The sequence below is a fragment of the Arachis stenosperma genome, chromosome 8 (assembly GCF_014773155.1).
Source record: "Arachis stenosperma cultivar V10309 chromosome 8, arast.V10309.gnm1.PFL2, whole genome shotgun sequence".
Lineage (NCBI taxonomy): Eukaryota > Viridiplantae > Streptophyta > Magnoliopsida > Fabales > Fabaceae > Arachis > Arachis stenosperma.
Window position 1 is genome coordinate 22,504,134 of NC_080384.1, and position 11,765 is coordinate 22,515,898.

Here is an 11,765-nt window from a genome sequence, read left to right on the forward strand (position 1 = left end):
GAGCCATCATGATTCATAGCATCATGATTGGAGAAGAAGTGGAAGTTCATGAGGTTATAGCCCAAGAACTCTATAAAGTGGCAGACAAGCCTTCCACCTTGGCAAGGCTAGCCTTTCCTCATCTCATTTGTCACCTCTGTTATTCAGTTGGAGTTGACATAGAAGGAGATACCCCCATTGATGAGGACAAGCCCATCACCAAGAAAAGGATGGAGTACACAAGAGACCCCTCTCATCAAGAGATCCCTGAGATGCCTCAAGGGATGCACTTTCCTCCACAAGACTATTGGGAGCAAGTAAACACCTACCTAGGAGAACTAAGTTCCAACATGGGACAACTAAGGGTGGAGCACCAAGAACACTCCATTCTCCTCCATGAAATTAGAGAAGATCAAAGAATTATGAGAGAGGAGCAACAAAGACAAGGAAGAGACATTGAGGAGCTCAAGCACTCCATAGGATCTTCAAGAGGAAGAAAGAGCCGCCATCACTAAGGTGGACCCGTTCTTTAATTTCCTTGTTCTTTATTCTTCTGTTTTTCGAATTTTAGTGCTTATGTTTGTCTATGTTTGTGTCTTATGATCATTAGTGTCTTAGTGTTTATGCCTTAAAGTTATGAATGTCCTATGAATCCATCACCTTTCTTGAATAAAAACGTGCTTAATTGAAAAGGAAAGAATTGCATGAATTCTGAATTTTATAATAGTTTAATTATTTTGATGTGGTGGCATTACTTCTGTTCTCTGAATGTATGCTTAAACAGTGCATATGTCTTTTGAATTTGTGGTTCATGAATGTTGGCTCTTGAAAGAATGATGAAAAAGGAGACATGTTACTGAGGATCTGAAAAATCATAAAAATGATTCTTGAAGCAAGAAAAAGCAGTGAATACAAAAAAAAAAGGAAAAAAGAAGGAGAAAAACGAAAAAAAAAATAGAAAGAAAGAAAAGAAAAAAAAAGAAAGAATAAAGTTGTGATCCAAGGCAATAAGAGTGTGCTTAAGAACCCTGGACACCTCTAATTGGGGACTTTAGCAAAGCTGAGTCACAATCTGAAAAGGTTCACCCAATTATGTGTCTGTGGCATGTATGTATCCGGTGGTAATACTGGAAGACAGAGTGCTTTGGGCCACGGCCAAGACTCATAAAGTAGCTGTGTTCAAGAATCATCATACTTAACTAGGAGAATCAATAACACTATCTGGATTCTGAGTTCCTAAAGAAGCCAATCATTCTGAATTTCAAAGGATAGAGTGAGATGCCAAAACTATTCAGAGGCAAAAAGCTAAAAGCCCCGCTCATCTAATTAATACTGATCTTCATAGATGTTTTTGGAGTTCATTGCATATTCTCTTCTTTTTATCTTATTTGATTTTCAGTTGCTTGGGGACAAGCAACAATTTAAGTTTGGTGTTGTGATGAGCGGATAATTTGTACGCTTTTTGGCATTGTTTTTAGTATGTTTTTAGTATCTTTTAGTTAGTTTTTAGTATATTTTTATTAGTTTTTAATTAAAATTCACTTTTCTGGACTTTACTATGAGTTTGTGTGTTTTTCTGTGATTTCAGGTATTTTCTGGCTGAAATTGAGGGATCTGAGCAAAAATCTGATCCAGAGACTCAAAAGGACTGCAGATGCTATTGGATTCTGACCTCCCTGCACTCGAAGTGGATTTTCTGGATCTACAGAAACCCAATTGGCGCGCTCTCAACGGCGTTGGAAAGTAGACATCCTGGGCTTTCCAGCAATATATAATAGTCCATACTTTGCCCAAGATTTGATGGCCCAAACCGGCGTTCAAAGTCACCTCAAGAAATTCCAGCGTTAAACGCCGGAACTGGCACCTAAATGGGAGTTAAACACTCAAACTGGCATAAAAGCTGGCGTTTAACTCCAAGGAGAGTCTCTACACGAAAATGCTTCATTGCTCAGCCCAAGCACACACCAAGTGGGCCCGGAAGTGGATTTTTATGTCATTTACTCATCTTTGTACACCTTAGGCTACTAGTTATCTATAAGTAGGACCTTTTACTATTGTATCTGTAGACTTTGGTAGCCATCTTCGTTTTATGCTATCTTAGATCATTGGGAGGCTGGCCATTCGGCCATGCCTAGACCTTATGCTTATGTATTTTCAACGGTGGAGTTTCTACACACCATAGATTAAGGTGTGGAGCTCTGCTGTACCTCAAGTATTAATGCAATTACTATTGTTCTTCCATTCAATTCCGCTTGTTCTTGTTCTAAGATATCACTTGTTCTTCAACTTGATGAATGTGATGATCCGTGACACTCATCATCATTCTCACTCATGAACAAGGTGACTGACAACCACTTTTGTTCTACAAGCAACCAAGGCTTTAGTGAATGTCTCTTGGATTCCTGATTGCACGATGCATGGTTGATCGCCTGACAACCGAGTGCTCGCCTGACAAACGAGCCAACCATTCCGTGAGATCAGAGTCTTCGTGGTATAGGCAAGAACTGATGGCGGCATTCAAGAGAATCCGGAAGGTCTAACCTTGTCTGTGGTATTCTGAGTAGGATTCAATGATTGAATGACTGTGACGTGCTTCAAACTCCTGAGGGCGGGGCGTTAGTGACAGACGCAAAAGAATCACTGGATTCTATTCCGGCCTGATTGAGAACCGACAGATGGATAGCCGTGCCGTGACAGGGTGCGTTGAACATTTCCAATGAGAGGATGGGAGGTAGCCACTGACAACGGTGAAACCCTTGCATAAGCTTGCCATGGAAAGGAGTAAGAAGGATTGGATGAAGACAGTAGGAAAGCAGAGAGACGGAAGGGAAGGCATCTTCATGCGCTTATCTGAAGTTCCTACCAATGAATTACATAAGTATCTATATCTTTACCTTTTATGTTATTTTCGTTCATCACTATCATACATTTGCGTCTGCCTGACTAAGATTTACAAGATGACCATAGCTTGCTTCATAGCAACAATCTCCGTGGGATCGACCCTTACTCACGTAAGGTATTACTTGGACGACCCAGTGCACTTGCTGGTTAGTTGTGCGAAGTTGTAGTGATCACGATTTCGTGCACCATCCCTCGACCGTGATCACGTCCACGAGTCACCATTTTGGTTCCTGTTCACACCAAACAGGTGATATCAAGGTGATCAGTCTCAATATCGCAAGTCTAGTGCTTCAAAGTTCCAAATGCATGCTCATGAACTTTATGCTATGTATATCAGGCAAATATCCTAAATAGCACATAAACACAACTCAGAGTATGCTCAGAAGCATAGTCAGTCCGTCCCTCAGGCTCTATAGGAACGAACTGCTCTGATACCAAAATGTAACACCATACCACACAAAACTTTACACCTAGAATGTGAAACAGAGGTGGTGAGGCGCTACGACCTCTAAAAAAAATTTAATATATAATATGGTTAGAAAGACTTATATCTAGGAGACTGGTGCACGAAATTGTGATCACTACTTTTCACAACTCAAATAATCCCTAGTAATGGCCCCAAAGACTTGGTGCTCAATACCATGGCATAAACACAACTTCGCACAACTAACCAGCAAGTGCACTGGGTCGTCCAAGTAATAAACCTTACGCGAGTAAGGGTCGATCCCACGGAGATTGTTGGTATGAAGCAAGCTATGGTCACCTTGTAAATCTTAGTCAGGCAGACTCAAATGGTTATGGATGATATATGAATAAAACATAAAGATAAAGATAGAGATACTTATGTATTCCATTGGTGAGAACTTCAGATAAGCGTATAAAGATGCTTTGTCCCTTCCGTCTCTCTGCTTTCCTACTGTCTTCATCCAATCCTTCTTACTCCTTTCCATGGCAAGCTTATGCAAGGGTTTCACCGTTGTCAGTGGCTACCTCCCATCCTCTCAGTGGAAATGTTCAACGCACCCTGTCACGGCACGGCTATCCATCTGTCGGTTCTCAATCAGGCCGGAATAGAATCCAATGATTCTTTTGCGTCTGTCACTAACGCCCCGCCCTCAGGAGTTTGAAGCTCGTCACAGTCATTCAATCATTGAATCCTACTCAGAATACCACAGACAAGGTTTAGACCTTCCGGATTCTCTTGAACGCCGCCATCGGTTCTAGCCTATACCACGAAGACTCTGATCTCACGGAATGGCTGGCTCGTTTGTCAGGCGAGCGCTCGGTTGTCAGGCGATCAACCATGCATCGTGTATCAGGAATCCAAGAGATATTCACCCAATCTAAGGTAGAACGGAGGTGGTTGTCAGTCACACGTTCATAGGTGAGAATGATGATGAGTGTCACGGATCATCACATTCATTAAGTTGAAGAACAAGTGATATCTTGGAACAAGAACAAGCGGAATTGAATAGAAGAATAATAGTAATTGCATTAATACTCGAGGTACAGCAGAGCTCCACACCTTAATCTATGGTGTGTAGAAACTCCACCGTTGAAGATACATAAGAACAAAAGTGATCATTGGCTTCGGTCCCAGAGACGGAACAAGAAGAACCAAGATCTGATCTAAGAACTAGATGTCCAAAGATGAAAAATACAATAGTAAAAGGTCCTATTTATAGGGAACTAGTAGCTTAAGAATTACAAAGGTGAGTAAATGACATAAAAATTCACTTCCGGGCCCACTTGGTGTGTGCTTGGGCTGAGCATTGAAGCATTTTCGTGTAGAGACTCTTCTTGGAGTTAAACGCCAGCTTTTGTGCCAGTTTGGGCGTTTAACTCCCACTTTGGTGCCAGTTCCGGCGTTTAACGCTGGAAATTCTAAAGGTGAGTTTGAACGCCGGTTTGGGCCATCAAATCTTGAGCAAAGTATAGACTATCATATATTTCCGGAAAGCCCAGAATGTCTACTTTCCAACGCCGTTGAGAGCGCGCCAATTGGGCTTTTATAGCTCCAGAAAATCCACTTTGAGTGCAGGAAGGTCAGAATCCAACAGCATCTGCAGTCCTTTTCAGTCTCTGAATCAGATTTTTGCTCAGGTCCTTCAATTTCAGCCAGAAAATACCTGAAATCACAGAAAAACACACAAACTCATAGTAAAGTCCAGAAAAGTGAATTTTAACTAAAAACTAATAAAAATATACTAAAAACTAACTAAATCATACTAAAAACATACTAAAAACAATGCCAAAAAGTGTACAAATTATCCGCTCATCACAACACCAAACTTAAATTGTTGCTTGTCCCCAAGCAACTGAAAATCAAATAAGATAAAAAGAAGAGAATATGCAATGAACTCCAAAAACATCTATGAAGATCAGTATTAATTAGATGAGCGGGGCTTTTAGCTTTTTGCCTCTGAACAGTTTTGGCATCTCACTTTATCCTTTGAAATCCAGAATGATTGGCTTCTTTAGGAACTCAGAATCCAGATAGTGTTATTGATTCTCCTAGTTAAGTATGATGATTCTTGAACACAACTACTTTATGAGTCTTGGCCGTGGCCCAAACCACTCTGTCTTCCAGTATTACCACCGGATACATACATGCCACAGACACATAACTGGGTGAACCTTTTCAGATTGTGACTCAGCTTTGCTAGAGTCCCCAGTTAGAGGTGTCCAGGGTTCTTAAGCACACTCTTTTTGCCTTGGATCACAACTTTATTTCTTTCTTTTTCTTTCTTTTTCTCTTTCTTTTTTTTTGAATTCACTGCTTTTTCTTGCTTCAAGAATCATTTTTATGATTTTTCAGATCCTCAGTAACATATGCACTGTTTAAGCATACATTCAGAAAACAAAAGTGTTGCCACCATATCAAAATAATTAATCTGTTATAAAATTCAAAACTCATGCAATTCTTCTCTTTTTCAATTAAGAACATTGTTTATTTAAGAAAGGTGATGGATTCATAGGACATTCATAGCTTTAAGGCATAGACACTAAGACACTAATGATCATAAGACACAAACATGGATAAACATAAGCATGGAAATTCGAAAAAAAACAAGAAAATAAAGAACAAGGAGGTTAAAGAACGGGTCCACCTCAGTGATGGCGGCTTGTTCTTCCTCTTGAAGATCTTATGGAGTGCTTGAGCTCCTCAATGTCTCTTCCTTGTCTTTGTTGCTCCTCTCACATGATTCTTTGATCTTCTCTAATTTCATGGAGGAGGATGGAATGTTCTTGGTGCTCCACCCTTAGTTGTCCCATGTTGGAACTCAATTCTCCTAGGGAGGTGTTGATTTGCTCCCAATAGTCTTGTGGAGGAAAGTGCATCCCTTGAGGCATCTCAGGGATCTCATGATGAGAGGGGTCTCTTGTTTGCTCCATCCTTTTCTTAGTGATGGGCTTGTCCTCATCAATGAGGATGTCTCCTTCTATGTCAACTCCTACTGAATAACAGAGGTGAGAAATGAGATGAGGAAAGGCTAACCTTGCTAAGGTAGAGGACTTGTCCGTCACCTTATAGAGTTCTTGGGCTATAACCTCATGAACTTCTACTTCTTCTCCAATCATGATGTTATGGATCATGATGGCCCGGTCTAGAGTAACTTCAGACCGGTTGCTAGTGGGAATGATTGAGCGTTGGATAAACTCCAACCATCCTCTAGCCACGGGCTTGAGGTCATGCCTTCTTAATTGAACCGGCTTCCTTCTTGAATCTCTCTTCCATTGGGCGCCCTCTTCACAAATGTCAGTGAGGACTTGGTCCAACCTTTGATCAAAGTTGACCCTTCTTGTGTAAGGATGTTCATCTCCTTGCATCATGGGCAAGTTGAATGCCAACCTCACATTTTTCGGACTAAAATCTAAGTATTTCCCCCGAACCATTGTAAGCCAATTCTTTGGGTTCGGGTTCACACTTTGATCATGGCTCTTGGTGATCCATGCATTGGCATAGAACTCTTGAACCATTAAGATTCCGACTTGTTGAATGGGGTTGGTGAGAACTTCCCAACCTCTTCTTTGAATCTCATGTCGGATCTCCGGATATTCACTCTTTTTGAGTTTGAAAGGGACCTCGGGGATCACCTTTTTCAAGGCCACAACTTCATAGAAGTGGTCTTGATGCACCCTTGAGATGAATCTCTCCATCTCCCATGACTCGGAGGTGGAAGCTTTTGCCTTCCCTTTCCTCTTTCTAGAGGTTTCTCCAGCCTTGGATGCCATAAATGGTTATGGAAAAACAAAAAGCAATGCTTTACCACACCAAACTTAAAAGGTTTGCTCATCCTCGAGAAAAAGAAGAAAGAATAGAGGAGAAGAAGAAGAAAATGGAGGAGATGGAGGAGGTTGTGTGGTTCGGCCAAAAGGGGGAAGAAGTAGTGTTTAGGGTGTGTGAAAATGAAGGAGTGAAGATGGTTTTATATAGGGGTGAAGGGAGGGGTAGGGTTCGGCCATTATGGGTGGGTTTGGGAGGGAAAGTGGTTTGAATTTGAATGGTGAGGTAGGTGGGGTTTTTTGAAGGATGGATGTGAGTGGTGAAGAGAAAGATGGGATTTGATAGGTGAAGGGTTTTTGGGGAAGAAGAGAGAGGGTGGTGGGGTAGGTGGGGATCCTGTGGGGTCCACAGATCCTGAGGTGTCAAGGAAAAGTCATCCCTGCACCAAATGGCATGCAAAAATGCGTTTTGAGCCAATTCTGGCGTTAAACGCCGGGCTGGTGCCCATTTCTGGCGTTTAACGCCAAGTGCTTGCCCATATCTGGCGTTTAACGCCAGTCTGGTGCCCCTTTCTGGCGTTAAACGCCCAGAATGGTGCCAGACTGGGCGTTAAACGCCCATTTGCTAGCCTTACTGGCGTTTAAACGCCAGTAGGTTCTTCCTCTAGGGTGTGCTGTTTTTCTTCCTGTTTTTCATTCTGTTTTTGCTTTTTCAATTGATTTTGTGACTTCTCATGATCATCAACCTACAGAAAACATAAAATAACAAAGGAAAATAGGTAAAATATAACATTGGGTCGCCTCCCAACAAGCACTTCTTTACTGTCAGTAGTTTGACAGAGGGCTCTCATGGAGCCTCACAGATACTCAGAGCAATGTTGAAACCTCCCAACACCAAACTTAGAGTTTGAATGTGGGGGTTTGATGAGCGGATAATTTATACACTTTTTGGCATTGTTTTTAGTATGTTTTTGATAGTTTTAGTTGAGTTTTTAGTATATTTTTATTAGTTTTTAGTTAAAATTCACTTTTCTGGACTTTACTATGAGTTTGTGTGTTTTTCTGTGATTTCAGGTATTTTCTGGCTGAAATTGAGGGACCTGAGCAAAAATCTGATTCAGAGACTGAAAAGGACTGCAGATGCTGTTGGATTCTGACCTCCCTGCACTCGAAGTGGATTTTCTGGAGCTACAGAAGCCCAATTGGCGCGCTCTCAACGGCGTTGGAAAGTAGACATCCTGGGCTTTCCAGCAATATATAATAGTCCATACTTTGCCCAAGATTTGATGGCCCAAACCGGCGTTCAAAGTCACCTCAAGAAATCCCAGCGTTAAACGCTGGAACTGGCACCCAAATGGGAGTTAAACGCCCAAACTGGCATAAAAGCTGGCGTTTAACTCCAAGAAGAGTCTCTACACGAAATTGCTTCATTGCTCAGCCCAAACACACCAAGTGGGCCCGGAAGTGGATTTTTATGTCATTTACTCATTTCTGTAAACCTTAGGCCACTAGTTATCTATAAGTAGGACCTTTTACTATTGTATTAGAAGACTTTGGTAGCTATCTTCGTTTTATGCTATCTTAGATCATTGGGAGGCTGGCCATTCGGCCATGCCTAGACCTTATGCTTATGTATTTTCAACGGTGGAGTTTCTACACACCATAGATTAAGGTGTGGAGCTCTGCTGTACCTCGAGTATTAATGCAATTACTATTGTTCTTCCATTCAATTCCGCTTGTTCTTGTTCTAAGATATCACTTGTTCTTCAACTTGATGAATGTGATGATCCGTGACACTCATCATCATTCTCACTTATGAACAAGGTGACTGACAACCACTTTTGTTCTACAAGCAACCAAGGCTCTAGTGAATATCTCTTGGATTCCTGATTGCACGATGCATGGTTGATCGCCTGACAACCGAGTGCTCGCCTGACAAACGAGCCAACCATTCCGTGAGATCAGAGTCTTCGTGGTATAGGCGAGAACTGATGGCAGCATTCAAGAGAATCCGGAAGGTCTAACCTTGTCTGTGGTATTCTGAGTAGGATTCAATGACTGAATGACTGTGACGTGCTTCAAACTCCTAGCAGGCGGGGCGTTAGTGACAGACGCAAAAGTATCGATGGATATTATTCCGGCCTGACCGAGAACCGATAGCTGAATTCCGCTATGCCGTGACAGGGCATATGCAATCGCTTTCACTGAGAGGATGGGAGGTAGCCATTGACAACGGTGAAACCCTACACGAGCTTGCCATGGAAAGGAGTAGGAAGGATTGGATGAAGACAGTAGGAAAGCAGAGAGACGGAAGGGAAGGCATCTTCATGCGCTTATCTGAAGTTCCTACCAATGAATTACATAAGTATCTCTATCTTTATCTTTTATGTTATTTTCGTTCATCACCATATACATTTGAGTCTGCCTGACTAAGATTTGCAAGATGACCATAGCTTGCTTCATACTAACAATCTCCGTGGGATCGACCCTTACTCACGTAAGGTATTACTTGGACGACCCAGTGCACTTGCTGGTTAGTTGTGCGAAGTTGTGTAATGCCATGGAATTGAACTACCAAGTTCTTGGAGTTCATGACCAGGGATTATGAGAGTTGTGAAAAGTATTGTTCACAATTTTGCGCACCAGGGTTCAACACCAAACTTAGAGTTTGGTTGTGGCCTCCCAACACCAAACTTAGAGTTTGACTGTGGGGGCTCTGTTTGACTCTGTTTTGAGAGAAGCTCTTCATGCTTCCTCTCCATGGTGACAGAGGGATATCCTTGAGCCTTAAACACAAAGGATTCCTCATTCACTTGAATGATCAGTTCACCTCTATCAACATCAATCACAGCCTTTGCTGTGGCTAGGACGGGTCTGCCAAGGATGATGGATTCATCCATGCACTTTCCAGTCTCTAGGACTATGAAATCAGTAGGGATGTAATGGTCTTCAACTTTTACCAGAACATTCTCTACAAGTCCATAGGCTTGTGTCTTTGAATTGTCTGCCATCTCTAGTGAGATTCTTGCAGCTTGTACCTCAGAGATCCCTAGCTTCTCCATTACAGAGAGAGGCATGAGGTTTACACTTGACCCTAGGTCACACAGAGCCTTCTTGAAGGTCATGGTGCCTATGGTACAAGGTATTGAAAACTTCCCAGGATCTTGTCTCTTTTGAGGTAATTTCTGCCTAGACAAGTCATCCAGTTCTTTGGTGAGCAAAGTAGGTTCATTCTCCCAAGTCTCATTACCAAATAACTTGTCATTTAGCTTCATGATTGCTCCAAGGTATTTAGCAACTTGCTCTTCACTGACATACTCATCCTCTTCAGAGGAAGAATACTCATCAGAGCTCATGAATGGCAGAAGTAAGTCTAATGGAATCTCTATGGTCTCGTTTTGAGCCTCAGATTCCCATGGTTCCTCATTGGGGAACTCAGTGGAGGCCAGTGCACGCCCATTGAGGTCTTCCTCAGTGGCGTTCACTGCCTCTTCATCCTCTTCAAGTTTGGCCATGTTGATGGCCTTGCACTCTCCTTTTGGATTCTCTTCTGTATTGCTTGGAAGAGTACTAGGAGGGAGTTCAGTAACTTTCTTACTCAGCTGTCCCACTTGTGCCTCCAGATTCCTAATGGAGGACCTTGTTTCAGTCATGAAACTTTGAGTGGTTTTGATTAGATCAGAGACCATGGTTGCTAAGTCAGAGTGGCTCTGCTTGGAATTCTCTGTCTGTTGCTGAGAAGATGATGGAAAAGGCTTGCCATTGCTAAACCTGTTTCTTCCACCATTATTGTTCTTGAAACCTTGTTGAGGTCTCTCTTGATCCTTCCATGAGAAATTTGGATGATTTCTCCATGAAGAATTATAGGTGTTTCCATAGGGTTCTCCCATGTAATTCACTTCTTCCATTGAAGGGTTCTCAGGATCATAAGCTTCTTCTTCATATGAAGCATCCTTAGTACTGCCTGGTGCAGCTTGAATTCTAGACAGACTTTGAGAAATCAAATTGACTTGCTGAGTCAATATCTTATTCTGAGCCAGTATGGTATTCAGAGTATCAATCTCAAGAACTCCTTTCTTCTGACTTGTCCCATTGTTCACAGGATTCCTTTCAGAGGTATACATAAATTGGTTATTTGCAACCATTTCAATGAGCTCTTGAGCTTCTGTAGGCGTCTTCTTCAGATGAAGAGATCCTCCAGCAGAGCTATCCAAAGACATCTTGGACAGTTTAGAGAGACCATCATAGAAAATACCTATGATGCTCCATTCAGAAAGCATGTCAGAAGGACATTTTCTGATTAATTGTTTGTATCTTTCCCAAGCTTCATAGAGGGATTCACCTTCTTTCTGTCTGAAGGTTTGGATTTCCACTCTAAGCTTACTCAATTTTTGAGGTGGAAAGAACTTTGCCAAGAAGGCATTGACTAGCTTTTCCCAAGAGTTCAGGCTTTCTTTAGGTTGTGATTCCAACCATGTCCTAGCTCTGTCTCTTACAGCAAAAGAGAATAGCATAAGTCTGTAGACCTCAGGGTCAACCCCATTGGTCTTGACAGTGTCACAGATTTACAAGAATTCAGCTAAGAACTGATGAGGATCTTCCAATGGAAGTCCATGGAACTTGCAATTCTGTTGCATTAGAGAAACTAATTGAGGCTT

The 11,765-nt window shown here is 41.9% G+C and overlaps 1 non-coding gene across 1 annotated transcript; it reads left to right on the plus strand.

Moving 5' to 3' along the window:
* Positions 1–11,381: 11,381 nt before the first annotated feature.
* LOC130947167 (small nucleolar RNA R71) lies at positions 11,382–11,489 on the plus strand. The gene has a single exon (XR_009072568.1). It is a non-coding gene; the product is annotated as a small nucleolar RNA R71 (small nucleolar RNA).
* Positions 11,490–11,765: the final 276 nt, after the last annotated feature.